The 22,193-nt window shown below is 53.5% G+C and overlaps 1 pseudogene; it reads right to left on the bottom strand.

Annotated features, from left to right (window-relative positions):
- Window positions 1–14,883: 14,883 nt before the first annotated feature.
- Window positions 14,884–16,987, bottom strand: LOC146174626 (uncharacterized; annotated as a pseudogene).
- Window positions 16,988–22,193: the final 5,206 nt, after the last annotated feature.

Genomic DNA, 22,193 nt, shown 5'->3' with positions numbered 1-22,193 from the left:
CACAGTTGGTTTGACCTAAATGAGTGAGAATAATATCATGCGTTACATTGTCGAAAGCCCCCTTAAGATCCAGGGCGAGTACAACCCTGTCGTTATGAGAGCACTCGAGGGGGTCAAGGACTTCCCAATGTAGTTGAAGCAAGACATTCTGTGCGGATCTGTGTGGGCGAAATCCGCACATGGTGTCCGTGAAGACATGTTGCATCTCAAGGTACTCGGACAACCGGTCCCGCACCATCGTCTCCATAAGTTTGCCCACACAAGAGGTAAGAGAGATGGGGCACACGTTGTCCGTGTTTATTGCTTTGCCGGCCTTTTGTATGAATGGGACCACAACAGTTTTCCAATCAATTGGGAGTGGCGTATCTCCTCGTCATATTGCATTGATGTAGTCCAATAAAGTTGTATAAGCTGAGTCGGGAAGGTTAGCTAGTAATGTAAAAGTGATTTTGTCCTGGCCAGGTGCAGTACCACGTCTCATTTTGCCCAGGGCTGCCCTTAAGTCGTGGAGCTTGAACGGCTGATCAAGCTCAGCATTCTCAGAGCCTACATTAGAGTATGCCTGCCCACGGGTGTCCTGTATGTTGCACAAATATCGGTCCCTGAGTTTGTGCTCGAGTTGTGTAGTATTACCAGAGAAGGTGTGGATTACACGCTGAAGATGTTTTTGTGTTTCTCTACGGGTCTGAGTTGGATCAATGAGGGCGCGAAAGAGGCGCCATGTGTTTCGGCTGGACATTTGACTCGCAGCCATGTTGCACCTATCTACCCAGTTAGAGTCGGCGAGCTGGGCAGCGTCCTCAGCCGCTCGCTGTATGAGCTCGGCAATTCGAGCTTTAAGGTTTCTGTTATGTTTCTGCCGGCGCCATCGGCGGACGAGGCAGTGCCGAGCTCCCCAGAGGTGGAGTAGGTGGTTGTCCACATCCGATACTCTGAAAGCTGAATCTGAGTTTCGGTGGAGCGAAGGTGTGAAACCAAATGCTGGGACCATGAGGTGTACCCTTGCTCTGTATAATGGATGTTGTGTTGTCGAAATTTTGCCTGAATTTCGTCCAATCGGGGAGACGGGCTTGTGTTGTGGGTTTAGAGAGTGGACGAGTTCTGATTATGATATTGGTAATGCAGTGGTCGCTGCCGAGGGTTTCCTCGGTGTTGACCCAGTCTGCATGTTGGATGTTATAAGTAAAGGTAATGTCCGGACAGGTGTCCCTTGTCACGGAGTTACCAAGTCAGGTTGGGTGGACGGGGTCAGTATGAAGAGTGAGGCCCAGCGTGGACGCAAGCTCCGCCAACCTGCGCCCTCGCTTTTCTTCATGGTGGTAGCCCCAAAGCCGACTGGGGGCGTTAAAGTCGCCTACAATCAGGAGGGGGTCTTGACCCGCGACTCAGCGCTCGGCTGAAGAGGTCTGCAAAATAAATGTGTTGCAGTTTAGGAGGACAGTATACATTGAGAATGTGAAGTGGTGAGTCCTGCTTGCGGAGAGGGAGGAGAGTCACCATCACGTAGGAATATACAATTTGGAGGTCGAGGTCGACAAGATTTGCTGTATAAGTTTTGTGAACACAAAGACAAGTCGAGGGGTCTTGTTGGAATGTCGTATAGTTTGTGAGTGCGGCGCCCATCCCTGGCTCTTGGAGGGCTACCACGGATGGTAAGCTTTCAAAAGTTGCGAGGTAAAGACGGAAGTGCCCGCTTACAGCGAGCACGGAAACCTCTGCAGTTCCACTGTGTTATTGTAAATGGGGAAGCCGAGTTTGAAGGTGGAAGGCGCCTACTTGTCGCATACGCTTGTCGTCTTTGTCACCATCGACAGTCACCGAGCGTTGTTGTGACTCTACAACACACACACACACACACACACACACACACACACACACACACACACACACACACACATACACACACACACACACACACACACACACACACACACACACACACACACACACACACACACACACACACACACACACACACACACACACACACACACACACACACACACACACACACACACACACACACACACACACACACACACACACACACACACACACACACACACACACACACACACACACACACACACACACACACACACACACACACACACACACACACACACACACACACACACACCCCACACACACACACACACACATATATATATATATATATATGGCTGTCATTGATGTAGCTCAGTTGATAAGAGCACCGGACGCGATATTCGGAGGTCGTCACTCCGTTTTGCCTCCATCTCAACGCAGCCGTCGGCGGTCGGGCTCCAGCCGGGTACTCAAGTCTCCAGCATTGTAATCTGGCTTCGTAGCCACTGTGCCACCGCGGTGGAGCATGCTGTAGAACGGGGAGTTTAACGCTATCGCGTGAAAAGTGTGCACTGCAGCCACGAAAACACACAGAGAATAAGTTGAGCCTAAGTCCGTCCTTGTTACTCAGGCCAGGTTATGATCTGAATTCAGATTCAACACACTCATCGATCTGATGGCCAATAATTAGTTATGACGCGGTAGCGTTTCACACACACGGCCGATGTTTTCTCAATTTCTTTTAATGTTTAAGTATTCTTTTTGAAATTTGATGCCCCAGCGCTCTTTGCGAGGACACCACAATTAAAGGTATGACTCAAAAGCGTTTCACATACGCTATTTTTCGTTTTTGCGTTATTTGCATTTTAACTTTTTATATTTTTTTACATACCGATATTTAGCGCCAGCAAGTATTGGCATTCGATTCTTAGCATTTGGACACCTCCTTTTTCCAATGTCCCATTTTTTGTCTATTGATTCATTCAATCGATCAATTACACTTCAAACTTTCTTAAGTAGCCTCACCAAGCATTGATTTCTGATTCTAAGCATTTCGACACATTTGATCCCCATTTTCAGGTTTACAATATTTATTATTTCAGATAATTAATAGATAAATTGCACTTTTTAAATGATTTTTATTGGCATCATCAAGCAATGCCTTTTCCTTCTGGGCATTTGACACCTTGAACCCCCTTTTCCCCCTTTTCCATTTTTAATTCTTAATTATTTCAAATAACTGATAACGTGCACGCTCTAAATTTTTTATTTAACATGATCAAGCATTGGCTGTTCATTCTGAGCATTTTGACAAATTTGAACCACCTGTTTTCCATTTTTTAATTTAGTTAATCAATTAATTACAGCTGTTTTATTAACTCATCGCCTGTCGCACAGCAATCAGACATCAACCACTAGAACCCCAAATTACCATGATACAATATTTAGTAGCCCCGATTATATCCAACACGCGGGGAAGTTTTATAAGCCATCGCTTAAAATGCACATGTTCCACAGCATATTCGGCATTTCCCTCCAAATGATGTATGTATGTATGTATGTATGTATGTATGTATGTATGTATGTATGTATGTATGTATGTATGTATGTATGTATGTATGTATGTATGTATGTATGTATGTATGTATGTATGTATGTATGTATGTCTGTATTGTGGGTGATTTCTCTGCCCGAGGGATGCGCACGACAAACACACAGTGGGCCATATGACAAACATCTTTAATCTCACAGGGATCGTCGAAGTCGGTGCTAGGTCGTCGTCCGGGGGGCTGCGGCCTGCGGGTCGTCTTCCGTGCAGAAGCTCCAGGCGCGAAGCAGGAGCGAAGCAGGAACGAGGAGGCAGGGACCAAGAGGCCGAGATGGCGGCGCGAGGCTTCCTTTATAGCCCCCTCGCGCGGGACCGGTTATCCCCGAACGAGCGGGGAGAGGGAAACAGGCACCGCGCAGGGGGCATTGGGATAGTGGCGCGGCCTTCGAATGCGCGGCGCGCACGGGCCTTACGGATACGGGGTGCAGGGCCCTATATCTCCCCCCCCCCCCCCGGGTTCGACCCGGGCTACGCCAACAGCCGGGCCATGTCCATGTCCGAGCCCGGGTCGGCGTAAAATAGGGAGGCTTGTCGCCTGGCTCTGGCGGGATGCCCTCTCAGCTGGTTCGTGTGACGGGCGAAGCAGCAGGCATGGCGGGACTGTTCCGACTGGTCCCTCTCCGGCAGCGGCCACATCCTCGGGGTCACAGCGCAGCTGAGCTCGGCCACGGATACGCCTAGCAGCGGCCCTGAGCTGCTGCTCTACATCGTTGACCCCTTTCCACGTGGCGCCGTGCTGGATGCACATTGCAGCAGGCGCCCCGGGCACACCTGGCTTCCTGAGGCCCGTACTCCAAGCCTGGGCAGTGGGCTCCAATCCAGACTCGTTGAAGACGGCCAGCATGGCCGCGCTGGTCACAATGATGGGCCACAAACCACTACAAACTAGGGGGGTACCCCCTGTTTATGTGGCCCCTCCTGGAACCATGCGCTGGGTGCGGTTTCCCGCCCCAGCGACGGTGGTTCATCTATCTGCTGCAAAATCTTATCAGAATGCATTCTGAAAGAAGCAATGACATTAGACAAAGTAGTGCACTACCTTGGCCTTAGGTTATAGCGTCGGTTGCGAACGGGGTTGCTACCTGTACGCCTTACTTTGGGGGAGATCGCTGCATCGCGTTGAGCTTCCCCCGCTTCGCAGTTATCGTCCTTGCGAAGGTGGTAAGCTTTTAAGTCTGCGACGTGCACCGGACCAGCGGTTTCACCGCTCGCCAACAACCGCAGCTGGTAGGTGAGTGGCGTAGTCCGTGCCGTAACTTCGAACGGTCCAACCCACTTGTGCGCTAGCGACGCGGCGAAACCACGTGCTGCGTTACTAAGCGGGTGCGTTCTTTTCAGTACCAAGTCGCCCGTGTTAAAAACGACGTGACGGCGACCTTTGTTGTACTGATCCGCTTGCTCCATGCGCGTGACATCGAGGTTTTCACGAGCCGCGCGCTGCGCTGCCTCAAGGCGCTCGCGGAGCTTTGCCGCGTATTGTGTAAGCGGAGGGGGCGCGGGCCCCGCCGCGTCAAGTAGGGCGTTCTCTAGCGGAAAAGCGATCTCTTTCCCAAAATTCACGTAAGCAGGTGTCATACCCACCGACCTGTTCACGGTTGTTCTAGTGGCGAAAGCCAGTTCGGACAGCCGTGCGTCCCAATCTCTGTGCTGCTCGGTCGTCGCGACCAGCATACTCTTAACATTCCGATTCACTCTCTCGGTTATGTTGCTCTGAGCGTGGTAGGGACTCGTTTTCCTGTGGCGGATTTAAAGCGCCCGACAGGAATCAACAAAGACTTTGCTTGTGAAATACGAGGCATTGTCTGTAATCAGGTCGGAAGGGAAACCGAAACGAGTGAATGTCTCCAACAGTTTCTCCGAAATCCGTTCTGACACAAGCTTTCTAAGGGGGAAAACCTCAACCCACTTGGAATAGTGGTCCGTTATTACCAGGATATATTGGTTTCCGCGCGCGGAGCGATGGAGGGGTCCCATGATATCGCACGCGACCACTTGCCACGGATAGTTGCTAACTACTGGCTTCATCGTGCCAGCGGGTTTCCCCGCCCGAGGCTTGGCTACCTGGCAAACAGGACATGTACGGGCGTAACCCAGCACATCCTTTCTCATACCTGGCCAGGTCGCGACACGGCATAACTTGTCGTAAGTCTTACTGCCGCTGCCATGGCCTGCGAGCGCTGAGTCATGGAAGTACTGGAGGAATCGTTTCCGCAACTTCATCGGGACCACGACTCGGAAGGGGGATGCAATCTCTCTTCCTCGTCAAGTTGGAGTTGGGGGATGTAGCGGAGCAGTAAGCCATCATCGCCCAGCAGATACGCGTCGTACTTGCCCTCAGCGTTCCCGGTGCAAGCTGCACTACTCGCAAGCTCTGTCAGCACCTGCTGGCATAGACCGTCTGCTTTCTGGGCCTCAATTAGCTCTTCCCTACTGACCGCTACGCCCCAAGCCAGACTTCTTTCTGCCTCGCTTCTTGGCAGGCGAGTAGTTTCCGCCACCAGCTGCTGCGCCTTCTCTCTCTCGCAGCACAGCGCGGCAACTCTGTTCGCCTCCTTTCTCTCTTTAACTACGCAGGGCGCGACACTCGAGTCCGCCCTCTCCTCCTCTCCACTAGCGGCGACGCCGCTTTCAGCAAAGCTGGTCTGCGCCTCTTCTGCGCTTCTACCAGCCTTCAACGGTGCGCGCGATAACGTATTGGCCACCTTATTCATGCTGCCCCGGCGGTACTCAATGGCGTACGCGTAACGTTGCAACATCAGCGCCCATCTCGCGAGTCTGCCTGCGGGGTTTTTCAGCCTCTTTAACCACGAAAGTGCCTGGTGATCTGTCTGCGCGGTGAAAACCGCTCCGTCTAGGTACATGTCGAACTTTGACAATGCGAACATTATCGCCAGGCATTCTTTTTCGGTCACGGAGTAATTCCGCTCCGCCGATGTGAGCGTGCGGCTAGTGAACGCGACAGGGCGCAGCTTGCCCTCGTGTTCCTGCAACAAAACAGCTCCTACACCGGCATCACTAGCATCTGTCTGCAAGACAAACGGCTTGTTCAGGTCGGAGAGGCGCGAACTAGCGGTGTTCGCTATCGCGCGAGCCAAGGCAACAAAAGCGTCGTTCTGTTCCTTGCCCCAGACCCACTTCGAGCCTTTCCGCAACAGCTGGTTCAACGGCCTAGCGAGCTCTGAACAACTAGGCATAAATTGCCTGTAGAAGGCAACCATTCCCAAAAACTACTGCAAGCTTTTCACGTCCGTCGGGCTGGGGTAGTTCAGAATTGCCTGCAGTTTGTCATTGTTCGGTTTCAAAGTGCCATCATCAACCACAAATCCTAAGAGGTTCATTCTCTTTGATGCCAACTGCACTTTCTTTGGGTTGATCGTTATACCCGCACATCTCATTCTTTCAAGAACGGAATTCAGGTGAATGAGGTGCTCTTCGAACGACTGTGAGAATATCACAACGTCGTCGAGGTACGCCATCATGTAGTTGAACCTTGCATCACCCAGCACGATGTCCATCAATCGCATGAACGGGTGGATTAGACAAACCAAACGGGAGTCGAGTAAATTCGAAGAGCCCGTGATGACAGGTGAATGCGGTTTTCTGAATGTTACCTTCCGCCACCTCAATCTGCAGGTACCCTCTGCTTGCATCCCGGACTGTCAAGAACCTTGCGTTTCCTAACGCGTACATCAGCCTCGATCGACTGGAAAGCGTACGCAACCGTAGGCGTCAGTGAGTTGAGCTTTCGATAATTAACACACAGCCTGACCGAACCATCTTTCTTTGGCGCTAGAACCAGTGGGGACGCCCAGGGACTTTGTGAGGGTCTCACCGCGCCGGTATCTATCATCTTGTCAAGGGCGCTGTCGAGAAGCTGTCTCTTATGGGCGCTTAACGGCCGCGGGTTACATCTGAAAGGGCGCGCATAACCCGTTTCGATCTCGTGCTGAAGCAAGTCGGTTCTGCCTGGTTTCTCTGTGAAGCAATCCGAAAACGGAAGTAAAGTTTCCACGAGCCTTCGGCGCTGACTACCGGTTCCTGAAAAGGACGCGATAATTGCTTCTAATGGGCTACCATTCAGTGTCGCGGGTCCGGTTCCTGAAAAGGACGCGATAATTGCTTCTAATGGGCTACCATTCAGTGTCGCGGGGGAGCCCTCTGCCACACAAGCGTGGACGCTCGCCCGCTGAGCGACGCATTCCTGTTTGCGTGCGCTAACAAAGGGAATGAGGGGGGTGAAGGGGCTGTAGTGATAGCCATTCTCCCCCATGTCAAGCACAATGCCTTGCCTCGAAAGAAAATCTGTTCCCAGAATAACTGGTATGGCTAAGCCGGGCAGATAGACGAAGCGATGCCTCCGCTTCCTGCCGTCAAAACGCAGGACCAGACGCACCGCTCCTTCCGCTTTTGTCGTCCCTGCTGTTAAGCTCAAAGGGGTTTCTGCTGGCCTGACGCGGATGTTACATCTACGGCAGGCCTCGAACACATCATCACCGACCAGTGACAGAGTTGAGCCCGTGTCAACGAGTGCCAAGTAGCTTTGTCCAGCTAACTGCACTAGCATAAAAGGGCTCGAGCGCGACAACATTCCTTGCGCTCTACAGGCGAGGGGGACAAAAGCCTCTGCGCCCCCCGGGGCGGTCGCCCTGTGACGCTGCGTGGGAGTACATTTCCCATTTTCCACCGTGGCTACCACGAAATTCTCCCGCCGACGGCGACAGGCTGGTGTTACCAATTATGGCCGCCGGTGGTCCGCGTTTCGCTGCATACACCTTGCTTGACACTCTCGTGCCACGTGGACCGGCTGGTTGCAATTCCAGCAAAGCCTATCGTTCACCTGCCGCACGGTCGGGGAATGCCGCGTTCCACGAAGCGGTTGGGGACGTCTTTCCCCTCTCTCCGCGCCTATGCGGACGTCGCTGGCGAGCCCAGCTCGACGCCGCTGCACGAACGCGTACGGGTCAAGAGCGCGAGGAATCGCGGAGCCTTCCGCTGGCCTTTCCTGCCCAACCGTCATTACGTCTGCACCTCTGGCGCGCGGCACGGAGTCTTGGCCTCCGGCCCAGGCGCATCGCGGCTCTAGCGATTCGGGCGGCCTGGGGGGTGGCTGGTAGCGCAATTCAGCGAGTAAATCCGCCTGTACTACCTTCGCTTCCTGTGCTAGGGCCTCGAAGTTTGCAAAACCACGTCCCCGCAAATACGGCTTGAAGCGCGGATGGCATTGCCTCATCACGCGCGTGACCTGTTCTAGATCGGTTGCCGTGGGATCTGCCCTCTTGTAGAGCTCCTGCATTGCGCGTACATACTCGAGGAGGCTCTCCTCTGGGTGCTGTGTGCGGAACGCTAGCTCCTCAACCATCCGGCGTTCGTAATCGGGCGGCAAGAACTCGGCGCGGAAGCGATTGGTGAAGTCTGCCATCGACTGGAAGGCCGGCTGACAGCGTCTCCATCGCGCCGCGCTCTCAACAAGTGCCACGGGGATTATCTGCGCTAGCACCACATCGTCTGGGGAACCTAGCGCCGTCTGATAATCCGCGACTTCTTGCAAGAACTCGTGGACTGACTTAACGTCCGTGTAGCCGGAAAAGGAGGGAACCTCTACATTTATCCGCGGACGTGAGACTGTCGCCGCAGCTGTGGCTTGGTTGGCGCTAGCCACCGAACCGAGCTGACGGGTGAACACCGACATTTCGTTCATCTGCCTCATCAGGGCGGCCGCATCGGTAACCTGCGAAGACTCTACCGAGTCCTTTACCTCACTTCAGGACGCACTGGCGTCCGAAGCGGCGGCCCTATCTGGCACGTCTTTTCTCGGAGGCATTGCACTCAACTAAGGCCGGCCGGGAGCCTACACGTGCACGACTAGCACCTAGCCCGCATCAAGAGGCTAGTCACAAAGGCTAAACACTTCATAAAACTAACATATGCACAAAAAAAAATTAAAACACAAACCGCCCGACACTAACAAACACACACATAACCCAAAACAAAATTAAAACACTGTTCAAACACTACTATACTACATTCCGTGTCATCTGCACACACTATAGCCCTAAACTGAAAATGGCGTCGCGCCTAACATACAAAGGACCGGCCCGTCGTGTTGTCGTGCGCTGCCATGTTGGCAGAAAAATTGTCCACATGGGTGCTAATTCAGCCCCAGTTGGGTGCCAGTTGTGGGCGATTTCTCTGCCCGAGGGATGTGCACGACAAACACACAGTGGGCCGTATGACAAACATCTTTAATCTCACAGGGATCGTCGAAGTCGGTGCTAGGTCGTCGTCCGGGGAGCTGCGGCCTGCGGGTCGTCTTCCGTGCAGAAGCTCCAGGCGCGAAGCAGGAGCGAAGCAGGAACGAGGAGGCAGGGACCAAGAGGCCGAGACAGCGGCGCGAGGCTTCCTTTATAGCCCCCTCGCGCGGGACCGGTTATCCCCGAACGAGCGGGGAGAGGGAAACAGGCACCGCGCAGGGGGCATTGGGATAGTGGCGCGGCCTTCGAATGCGCGGCGCGCACGGGCCTTACGGATACGTGGTGCAGGGCCCCACAGTATGTATGTATGTATGTATGTATGTATGTATGTATGTATGTATGTATGTATGTATGTATGTATGTATGTATGTATGTATGTATGTATGTATGTATGTATGTATGTATGTATGTATGTATGTATGTATGTATGTATGTATGTATGTATGTATGTATGTATGTATGTATGTATGTATGTATGTATGTATGTATGTTGCGGGCGATTTCTCTGCCAGAGGGATGCGTACGCAAATACACAGTGGGCTGTATAACAAACATTAATCTCACGTAAGCGCGGGCGTCGTCCAAGGCTGTGCGGGGTCGTCGTCCGGAGGGCTGCGGGTCGTTTCCGTGGAGAAGCGCCAGGAGCCAAGCAGCAGGAAGGAAGAGGCAGGGACCAAGAGAGAGCGAGACGGCGGCGCGTGTCTTCCTTTATAGCCCCTCGCGCGGGACCGGTTATCCCCGAACGAGCGGGGAAAGGGAAACAGGCACTGCGCAGGGAGCATAAGAAGTGGCGCGACCTTCGAATGCGCGGCACGCCACGGGCCTTACAGATATGTGGCGCAGGGCCCCACATCTCCCCCCCCCCCTCAGCGTCCGGCCCGGGCTCCGCCAACAGCCGGTCCATGTTCATGTTCGAGCCCGGGTCGGCGTAAAATATGAAGGCGTGTCGCCCGGCTCTGGCGGGATGCCATCTCAGCTAGTCCGTGGGACGGGAGAAGCAGCGGGCAGGACGGGACTGTTCCGGCTGGTCCCTCTCCGGCAGCGGCCACATCCTCGGGGTCACCGCGCAGCTGGGCTCGGCCACGGATACGCCTGGCAGCGGCCCTGAGCTGCTACTCTACATCGCTGACCCCTTTCCACGTGGCGCCGTGCTGGATGCACTGGGACCCCTTTGCAGCAGACGTTCCCGTCCCGGGCACACCTGGCTTCCTGAGGCCTGTACTCCAGGCCTGGGCAGTGGGCTCCAATCCAGACTCGTTGAAGACTGCCAGCATGGCCGCGCTGGTCACAATGATGGGCCACAAACCACGACAAACTAAGGGGGTACCCCCTGTTTAAGTGGCCCCTCCTTGAACCATGCGCTCGGTTCGGTTTCCCGCCCCAGCGACGGTGGTTCATCTGGCTGCTGCAAAATCTTATCAGAATGCATTCTGAAAGAAGCAATGACATTAGACAAAGTAGTGCACTACCTTGGCCTTAGGTTATAGGGTCGTTTCGAACGGGGTTGCTACCTGTACGCCTTACTTTGGGGGAGATCGCTGCATCGCTTTGAGCTTCCGCCGCTTCGCAGTCATCGTCCTTGCGAAGGTGGTAAGCTTTCAGGTCTGCGACGTGCACCGGACCAGCGGTTTCACTGCTCGCCAACAACCGCAGCTGGTAGGTGAGTGGCATAGTCCGTGCCGTAACTTCGAACGGTCCAACCCACTTGTGCGCTAGCGACGCAGCGAAACCACGCGCTGCGTTACTAAGCGGGTGCGTTCTTTTCAGTACCAAGTCGCCCGTGTTGAAAACGACGTGACGACGACCTTTTTTGTACTGATCCGCTTGCTCCATGCGCGTGACATCGAGATTTTCACGAGCCGCGTGCTGCGCTGCCTCAAGGCGCTCGCGGAACTTTGCCACGTACTGCGTAAGCGGAGGGGACGCAGGCCCCGCCGCGTCAATTAGGGCGTTCTCTAGCGGAAAAGCAATCTCTTTCCCAAAATTCAAGTAGGCAGGTGTCATACCCACCGACCTGTTCATGGTTGTTCTAGTGGCGAAAGCCAGTTCGGACAGCCGTGCGTCCCAATCTCAGTGCTGCTCGGTCCTCGCGACCAGCATACTCTTAACATTCCGATTCACTCTCTCGGTTATGTTGCTTTGAGCGTGGTAGGGACTCGTTTTCCTGTGGCGGATTCAAAGCGCCCGACAGGAATCAACAAAGACTTTGCTTGTGAAATACGAGGCATTGTCTGTAATCAGGTCGGAAGGGAAACCGAAACGAGTGAATGTCTCCAACAGTTTCTCCCAAATCCGTTTTGACACAATTTTCCTAAGGGAAAAAACCTTAACCCACTTGGAATAGTGGTGCGTTATTTCCAGGATATATTGGAGTCTGCGCGCGGAGAGAGGGAGGGGTCCCATGATATCGCATGCGACCACTTGCCACGGATAGTTGGTAACTACCGGCTTCATCATGCCAGCGGGTTTCCCCGCCCGAGGCTTGGCTACCTGGCAAACAGGACATGTACGGGCGTAACCCAGCACATCCTTTCTCATACCTGGCCAGGTCGCGACACGGCATAACTTGTCATAAGTCTTACTGCCGCTGCCATGGCCTGCCAGCGCTGAGTCATGGAAGTACTGGAGGAATCGTTTCCGCAACTCCTCGGAACCACGGCACGGAAGTGGGATGCAATCGCCTCTTCCTCGTCAAGTTGGGGGATGTAGCGGAGCAGTAAGCCATCATCGCCCAGCAGATACGCGCCGTACTTGCCCTCAGCGTTCCCGGTGCAAGCTGCACTACTCGCAAGCTCTGTCAGCACCCGCTGGCATAAACCGTCTGCTTTATGGGCCTCAATTAGGTCTTCCCTACTGACCGCTACACCCCATGACAGATTTCTCTCTGCCTTGCTTCTTGGCAGGCGAGTAGCCGCCGCCACCAGCTGCTGCGCCTTCTCTCTCTCGCAGCACAGCGCGGCAACTCTGCCTGCCCAGGGCGCGACACTCGCGTCCGTCCTCTCCACTAGCGGCGACGCCGCTTTCAGCAATGCTGGTCTGCGCCTCTTCTGCGCTTCTGCCAGCCTTCAACGGTGCGCGCGATAAAGCATCGGCCACCTTATTCATGCTGCCCCGGTGGTACTCAATGGCATACGCGTAACGTTGCAACGTCAGTGCCCATCTAGCGAGTCTGCCTGCGGGGTTTTTCAGCCTATTTAACCACGAAAGTGCCTGGTGATCTGTCTGCACGGTGAAAACCGCTCCGTCTAGGTACATGTCGAACTTGGACAATGCGAACATTATCGCCAGGCATTCCTTTTCGGTCACGGAGTAATTCCGCTCCGCTGATGTGAGTGTGCGGCTAGCGAACGCGATAGGGCGCAGCTTGCCCTCGTGTTCCTGCAACAAAACCGCTCCTACACCGGCATCACTAGCATCTGTCTGCAAGACAAACGGCTTGTTCAGGTCCGGGAGGCGCAAACTAGCGGTGTTCGCTATCGTGCGAGCCAAGGCAACAAAAGCGTCGTTATGCTCCTTGCCCCAGACCCACTTCGAGCCTTTCCGCAACAGCTGGTTCAACGGCCTAGCGAGCTCTGAACAACTACGGATGAATTGTCTGTAGAAGGCAACCATTCCTAAAAACCTCTGCAAGCTTTTCACGTCCGTCGGGCAGGGGTAGTTCAGAATTGGCTGCAATTTGTCATCGTTCGGTCTCAAAGTGCCATCATCAACCACAAATCCCAAGAGGTTCACTCTCTTTGATGCCAACTGCACTTTCTTTGGGTTGAGGTTATACCCGCACGTCTCATTCTTTCAAGAACGGAATTCAGGTGAATGAGATGCTCTTCGAATGACCGTGAGAATACCACGACGTCGTCGAGGTACGCCATCGCGTAGTTGAACCTTGCATAGCCCAGCACAATGTCCATCAATAGCATGATATGCTCGGTGCATTAGACAAACCAAACTGAAGTCTGGTAAATTCGAAGAGCCCGCGGTCACAGGTGAATGCGGTTTTCTGAATGTCACCTTCCGCCACCTCAATCTGCAGGTACCCTCAGCTTGCATCCAGGACTGTGAAGAACCTTGCGTTCTCTAATGCGTACATCACAGCCTCGATCGACTGGAAAGGGAGCGCAACCGTAGGCGTCAGTGAGTTGAGCTTTCGATAATCAACACACACCTGACCGAACCATCTTTCTTTGGCGCTAGAACCACTGGGGACGCCCAGGGACTTTGTGAGGGTCCCACCGCGCCAGTATCAATCATCTTGTCAAGGGCGCAGTCGAGAAGCTGTCTCTTATGCGCGCCTAACGGCCGCGGGTTACATCTGAAAGGGCGCGCATCACCCGTTTCTATCTCGTGCTGAAGCAAGTCGGTTCTGCCTGGTTTCTCTGTGAAGAAATCCGAAAACGGGAGTAAGTTTCCACGAGCCTTCGGCGCTGACTACCGGTTCCTGAAAAGGACGCGATAATTGTTTCTAATGGGCTACCATTCAGTGTCGCGTGTGAGCCGTCTGCCACAAAAGCGTGGACGCTGGCTCGCTCAGCGATGCATTCCTGTTTGGGTGCGCTAAAAAGGGAATGAGGGGGGTGAAGGGGCTGTAGCGATAGCCGTTTTCCCCCATGTCAAGTACAATGCCTTCGCTCGAAAGAAAATCTCTTCCCAGAATAACTGGTATGGCTAAGCAGGGCAGATAGACGAAGAGATGCCTCCGCTTCCTGTCGTCAAAACGCAGGACCAGACGTACCGCTCCATCCGCTTTTGTTGTCCCTGCTGGTAAGCTCAAAGGGGTTTCTGCTGGACTGATACGGATGTTACATCTACGGCAGGCCTCGAACACATCATCACCGACCAGTGACAGAGTTGAGCCCGTGTCAATGAGTGCCGAGTAGCTTTGACCAGCTAACCGCACTAGCATAAAAGGGCTCGAGCGCGACAACATTCCTTGCGCTCTACAGGCGAGGGGGACAAAAGCCTCTAAGCCGCCGGTGCGGTCGCCCGGTGACGCGGCGTGGGAGTACATTTCCCGTTTTCCGCCGTGGCTTCCAGGAAATTCTCCCGCCGACGGCGACAGGCTGGTATTACCAATTATCGCCGCCGGCGGTCCGCGTTTCCCTGCATACGCCTTACTTGACACTCTCGTGCCACGAGGCCCGGCTGGTTGCAATTCCAGCAAAGCGAGAGAAGAAATAACACTTTATTTAAGAGCGCAAATTAAGCACTCAACATATCCTTCGCCTGGTTTATCAAGGCAAGCTGGTTTTCCATCTGTGCCGATGACAGCCAGGCACTCCAGGAGGGAGGTGAAGGGAAGGGGATGTAGTGACTGGACTGGGCGGCTGGACAGGAGTAGAGGCAGTGTTCTAGATTGGCATACAACGCAGGACAGTTGGAACAGGAAGGGTCTGAACGAAGACGGAAATGGAATTGTCGGGAAGGTATAATAAGAGTGTTCGTTTGAATCCTACGAAGTATATGTGCTTGAGCAATGTTGAGATGCCGATGGGCGCGGGTTACGTGCCTAAATGACGTTTTTAGTTGTCTGTAGTGTTCCTTAATTGTGAGTTTATAGGCCAACGCATCGTGCCACGTCGGAGGGCTTGACCAAGGGATCACAGGCGCCCGGATGTGAATATCGCGGGCTAGCTGATGAGCCAGCTCATTTCCTGTGATCCCTGCATGGCCAGGGACCCACCGTATCGTGACTGACGATGGAGCCAACGAACGTAAGGCGTGGTGTAATGCTGTTTCTAGGTCCGAAGGAATTAGCCGACGCTGCAGCAAGCCAATAGCCGCCATTGAGTCAGTGTAAATGGTGTACGAAGAAGTGCGAGGAAGTTCAGAGAAGGACATGATGGCATGAATGATAGGTACAATCTCTAGAGTAGCGATGGGGGGAGGATTGCTGTATGGGCCGCATGTATGAAGGGAAGGGTCCGCCACCAAAGGGGTGAAGATTACATATGCCGCAGAACCTGTGTCCAATATGGTGGCGTCTGTATATGCTACAGTCTGTGTTGATAAGGGAGGACTGTGGTGAGCTGCCTGAGCTTCCCTGCGACAATTATTCACACAAGGGGCCATATGACGGGGTGGAGGGGCGAAGCGCATATTGGAGGGAAGGGGTGCAGATGATTCTTCGATAGGCAGGTTGATAGGAGACAGATTTGCTTTCTCTAGGAGCCAGCGACCCTGCAAAGTGCCAGACAGTCGAGCCACCTGCCTGTCTCAGTGGAGAATGAGTAATGTGGGGAGGGGAAGAAAAAGGCCTGTGGCGTAGAGCCTCTTATTTGAAGTGTGTACAGGGAGGTTAAGGGATGCTTTATAGAGGCTGTTGAGCGCTGATGAATCTTTTATAGTTTGCTGTTGTGTGAGTTCAAAATAAGGAAGAGCGTATAAAATTTTGCTTAGTGCTAGTGCATGCACTAACTGACTGGCTTGTTTTTCTTGCAATCCTGCTTGGCGTTTAACAACACGCCTGACCAGGTGAGTAACGGAGCGGCACGTGCTAATCGCTGAATTGACATTTAATTGATTGGACCTTTCATGAATATTAATGCCTAGAATTCTGCATGAAGAAACCTGTGGGATAGGATGGTTGGCTAAATGAAGAGATATGTGATGATTGACGGATCTTTGATAGCGGGTACGCGATAAGAGGAGGAGCTTGGACTTTTCTGGTGCTGGCTGGAGCCCAGCAGAAGTCAGAAACTGGGATATAATATCAAGGCCTTGTTGAAGTGTTGCCTCGACCTCCCCTGGGGAGCCTTGTGTGCACCACAGCGTGAGGTCGTCAGCATAAAATATGTGAGACAAGTTTGGAATTTTTTGAAGTTGACATGAAAGTGGGGCCATACCAAGATTAAAGAGGGTGGGGGAAAGAACAGCGCCTTGAGGGGTGCCAAGGGTGAGAGAAAAGGGAAGGGTATTCTCGCCTGCTATGCGGAAACATGCAGTGCGATCTTTGAGGAAGTTGCGTATGTATGAGTACAGAGTGGACCCACGCTCAGTTTCTTGAACACAGTGAAGTATATGATCGTGGGAAATATCATCGAATGCTTTTCACATATACTGTGACCAGGGCATGGACTTGGAAGGAGGGCGGTGAAAGGAAGGTATGCTGGAGAAGCAAAAAGAGATCTTGAGTAGACACGTGGGGGCGGAAGCCAATCTGGTTATGTGGGAGAAACGATGCGGTGTCCAGAAGACGTTGAAATCGGTCCAACACCATCCGTTCCATCGTCTTGCCCACACAAGAAGTAAGCGAAATGGGACGGAGGTTTTGCAGTGCCGGCGGCTTGCCAGATTTTGGGATCATGACAATGGTAGAGGAACACCATTCCTGAGGGAAAGTTCCCTCTGACCAATGTGTATTGATGAAGGAAAGTAGTTGCTCCTTGTCGTGCTCAGGAAGGTTCCGGAGTAATGTGTAAGTGATTTCATCATCTCTCGGGGAAGATGTTTTGGAGTTTCTCGCGAGAGCCCAGTCCAGATCTGCCAGCGTGAATTCCTCGTCGAGGTCTGGGTTATCTGGCCCTGAGTACGAGGGGTACGAGCATAGCAGTGGTGGGGTATATAAAGATCCTGCAGTTTTTAGTAAGCTTTGTTGGGCCATGTATGGTTAGGTGCTTATCTAGAGTTGGCACGGGGGGCGGTTGCGGACCAAGTAAAGCACGAAGTAGGTGCCATGCAGATTTTTGATGCAAGCTACCGTCAATCTGATCACATATTTTTGTCCAGTTCGAGTTCTCAATGGAAGCACAGTGCTGACGGACTTGAAGATCCAAAGATTCTATTCGCTCCCCAAGCTGGTAATTTTGGGGCTGCTCCCTGATCCGCCTCAGGATCCGTTTTCGGCGCTTCCACAGGCGGGTCAGATGCGGGTCTGGATGCTGGGCAGGGGCCGTGGTGACCGCCTCTTTAATTGCTTGTGCCTGCGCCCGCTTTACAGATTGAACCCACTCATCATACGATTCAGTGGAGCTATTTGAATTCACAAGAAGTTTGCGGAACGCATCTTAATTGGTGTGCTTGACTTGAATTTTACGTTTCCGAGAGCACATGTCTAATGAAATAATGATAATGTAGTGATCGCTAAAAAGTTGTTCTTGAGTGTGAGTCCGGGTTACATATGCAGATCCGAGAAGCTTCTCTGGTTGGGGTATCAGGATTATTAATTATAGTGAAATGCTGCTGCGTGATATACGAATGCAGAAGCCTGCCTGGGCGTAGGTTGCTCCGATATCCCCAGCTGACGTGGGGGGCATTGAAATCGCCGCCCAAAAGGACCTCATACTTATTGGCGAGCTCTGCAGTAAAACTGAAAAGGGCCTTGAAGAGTTTGTGTTCTTTAGGAGGATTGTAAAAATTTAGAAAACAAAAAGGTTTATGTTTTGGGGAGGGGTAGAAAGCGAATGCAGTCAGGTGATTTGCAAGAGCTGCGGGAGGTTCTAAAGGTTCATACTGGAGATCCCGTCGAATGAATGTGGACACGAGTGGGGCCTCGTTTGGTTGAGCATGAAGGGCGCGATACCCAGGAATATTCATCGCATGTCGAGTTTCTTGAAGTAAGATAGCCTGAGGAAGGAACGGGAGGGTGAGAATCCACTGATGAAGGGGTGTGCGGTTGAATTTCAAGCTCCTAGAATTCCACTTGATGACGCTGAATGCCGATTTAGCATCCATTATGAAATATACGAGGATCCGGTTGCGGGGGAGAGTGGAGGGGGCGGCTGTGAAGGAGGAATGCCCGGCTGTGCGGGCTCAGGCGATCGAGGTCTTTTGAGAGATTGAAATGTTGCTTCCATAGGTGTTTGTGGTGCTGAGAGAGCTGAAAAAGTCTTTTCTAACGAAACTACAAGTTTGGTGAGCTCTTCTATGCGGCAGACAAGGGGGTTAACCATATTTAGAATGTTGGACACCATTTTCTCTAAGTTTGTCATGCGTTCGGTGAGTTCAGCTATATGTTGTTTACACGGAGCTAATCTTTCTTTCAGCAATGTGAGTTGTTGGTTAATGTGCGGATGGTTAAAGGGAGCTTGGGCTATGGGGGAGGAATGAGTAAGGGGTACTGGATAGGGGTGAGGAGTACCTGGCAGATTCGCTGGCGGAGAAAGTCCAGGCGGGTTTGCGGGCAGTGAAGTGGACGGCGATCGTGCGTCCTCGGTGGGGTCAGCGTTGGAAGCCTTGGTATCAGAAGTGGGCTTCGGAACTCTTCCGTCTGGAGGCTGTAGATTGGCCGGCTGGAGAATCGGTCGTTGTTGGGTGCACTGCTGTGACGGTTCAATAGGCGTTGCAGGAGGTGGAGACACACGTCCCCATACCAATGTTTGTGGTAGCGTTGATGTTTACACGGGCGCAGATGCTTGGTGCTGAACTGTGTGGCATGATGTGTCAAGTCGCTGATAGTGCGGTGCCTGCTGGCTCGCATTTGTCTTGGTTGTTGGCGTTTTTCGCAGCGGCTCTTTTTGTTGACTGCGACTGTCGCGCTTGGCGGGTGATGACGCCCGTGTAATGGCTTTTTGAAGGTTTTTGCGGAGGTGTACTCACTGGTCGTAGGCTGCTTTGATACTCGCTTTGTCCTTTTGTTGTTGCACTGAGCATGTAGGATCGAAAGAGGGATGTTCACCGCCGCAGTGATAACACTAGAGAATGCATTCATGTGTTGTCTGATCTTGATGCAAAGCAGTAGCACACGTAGGCCATCTCCAGAAAGTCGGCACTTGGGGGCAATTCATGGCACGATGTCCGTAGGTCCTGCATCTTTCACATTTCAGGGCTTTTGGATGATAAGGGCGGCACCTGTACGATGCTCGCCGGAAAAGCATTGTATGGGGTACAGTGGTGCCTTCGAATATTATGAGAACTGATTCGGTCTCGCCCATCATTCTCGCCGTGATGATGGTGGCTTGATAGCTGTCCAGGCAATTCATTAATTCAGTGGTGGAAAGGCCCGCATCCACTCCGTGGATAACACCCTTGAACGAGTTGAGCGGTGCGGTGAGGTACGGCGTGACTTGATGGATATGGTTGTTATTGCGTATTTATTCCACTTGGGCGAGACGCTTCGCGGCCACTTCATAGGCAGTTTTCAGGATGATGACTCTTTTCTGCGGCCGAGTCTGGATGGCCACTTCTTGGCGAATGTGGGGTGGAAGCGCTGCCTCAGAGATGAAGGCGGATAAGATGGCACACGGTTTGACGGCTTCAAATCGCATGGTGTGGGAGACGCGCACTACGATGGTATGTAGTTCGTGCCTGGGGCGCGGCACTAGGCGTTCTTTCTTGGTCTTGCTGGGTGCTATCCACCCTTCTTCTGTATTGGGATCGCAGTTGTCTGCAAATGCCGCTTCATCCGAGTCGACATCAATATCGGTAGTGCCAGAGCAATGGGCAGGAGGTGACGTGGAAGATGGCAGTAGCGGCGACGCAGCATTCGTCATTACGCTGCAGGATGTGGATGCTGGTGTGGAAAAAGAGCTGGCAGCGTCTGGAACCCGAGGCGAACTAAGACGACGAAGATCACGGGACGGAGAAACGGCCGGGAACGCGGGGCTCGCCTTGCAGGCGCGCGGCATCCCGGGAGGCCAGATTTTGGGGGCGGCGTAGTCCAGAGATCGCGTAACGGGGCTCGGAGCGAGCGAAAGTCACGTCCGTCCGCTCTCAGAGCCGCTGAAGGAATCTCCCAGCAAAGCCGATCGTTCACCTGCCACGCGGTCGAGGGATGCCGCGTTCCACGAAACGGTTGGGGACGTCTTTCCCCTCTCTCCGCGCCTATGCGGACGTCGCTGGCGAGCCCAGCTCGACGCCGCTGCTCGAACGCGTACGGGGCAAGAGCGCGAGGAATCGCGGAGCCTTCCGCTGGCCTTTCCTGCCCTACCGTCATTACGTCTGCGCCACTGGTGCGCGGCGCGGAGTCTTGGCCTCCGGCCCAGGCGCATCGCGGCTCTAACGATTCGGCTAGCCTGGGGGGCGGCTGGTAGCGCAATTCAGCGAGTAAATTCGCCTGTACTACCTTCGCTTCCTGTGCCAGGGTCTCGAGGTTTGCAAAACTACGTCCCCGCAAATACGGCTTGAAGGCGGATGGCGTTCGTTCACCTGCCACGCGGTCGAGGGATGCCGTGGTCCACGAAACGGTTGGGGACGTCTTTCCCCTCTCTCCGCGCCTATGCGTACGTCGCTGGTGAGCCCAGCTCGACGCCGCTGCTCGAACGCGTACGGGTCAAGAGCGCGAGGAATCGCGGAGCCTTCCGCTGGCCTTTCCTGCCCAACCGTCATTACGTCTGCGCCTCTGGCGCGCGGCAAGGAGTCTTGGCCTCCGGCCCAGGCGCATCGCGGCTCTAGCGATTCGGCTAGCCTGGGGGGTGGCTGGTAGCGCAATTCAGCGAGTAAATCCGCCTGTACTACCTTCGCTTCCTGTGCTAGGGCCTCGAGTTTTGGAAAACCACGTCCCCGCAAATACGGCTTGAAGCGCGGATGGCATTGCCTCATCATGCGCGTGACCTGTTCTAGATCGGTTGCCGTGGGATCTGCCCTCTTGTAGAGCTCCTGCATTGCGCGTAATACTCGAGGTGGCTCTCCTCTGGGTGCTGTGTGCTCAACGCTAGCTCCTCAAGCATCCGGCGTTCGTAATCGGGCGGCAAGAACTCGGCGCGGAAGCGATCTGTGAAGTCTGCCATCGACTCGAAGGCCGGCTGGCAGCGTCTCCATCGCGCCGCGCTCTCAACAAGTGCTACGGGATTTACCTGCGCTAGCACCACGTTGTCTGGGGAACCCAGTGCCGTCTGATAATTATCGAGTTCTTGCAAGAACTCGTGGACTGACTTCACGTCCGTGTAGCCGGAAAAGGAGGGAACCTCTACATTTATACGCGGACGCGAGACTGTCGCCGCAGCTATAGCTTGGTTGGCGCTAGCCACCGAACCAAGCTGACAGGTGAACACCGACAATATTTCGTTCATCTGCCTCATCAGGGCGGCCGCATAGGTAACCTGCGCAGACTATACCGCGTCCCTCACCTCACTTCCGGACGCACTGGCATCCGAAGCAGCGGCCCTATCTGGCACGTCTTTTCCCGGAGGCATTGCACTCAACAACTAAGGCCAGCCGCGAGCCGCAGAACTGCTGCACACGCACTACTACCACCTAGCCCGCGTCAGGAGGCTATTCTCAAAGGCTAAACACTTCATAAAACTAACATATGCACAAAAAAAATTAAAACACACACCGCCCGACACTAAAAAACACATACATAACCCAGAACAAAATTAAAACACTGTACAAACACTATACTACACTCGACGCCATCTGCACACACGATAGCCCTAAGCTCAAATGGTGTTGCGCCTATCATACAAAGGACCGGCCCGTCGTGTTGCCGTGCGCTGCCACGTTGGCAGAGAAATCGTCCATATGGGTGCTAATTCAGCCCCACATTGGGCGCCAGTTGTGGGCGATTTCTCTGCCCGAGGGATGCGCACGACAAATACACAGTGGGCCGTATAACAAACATCTTTAATCTCACG

This window comes from Amblyomma maculatum, chromosome 11, assembly GCF_055883805.1.
Source record: "Amblyomma maculatum isolate TAMU_Amacu chromosome 11, ASM5588380v1, whole genome shotgun sequence".
Taxonomy (NCBI): Eukaryota; Metazoa; Arthropoda; class Arachnida; order Ixodida; family Ixodidae; genus Amblyomma; species Amblyomma maculatum.
This window is presented reverse-complemented; position numbering and strand designations above follow the sequence as displayed.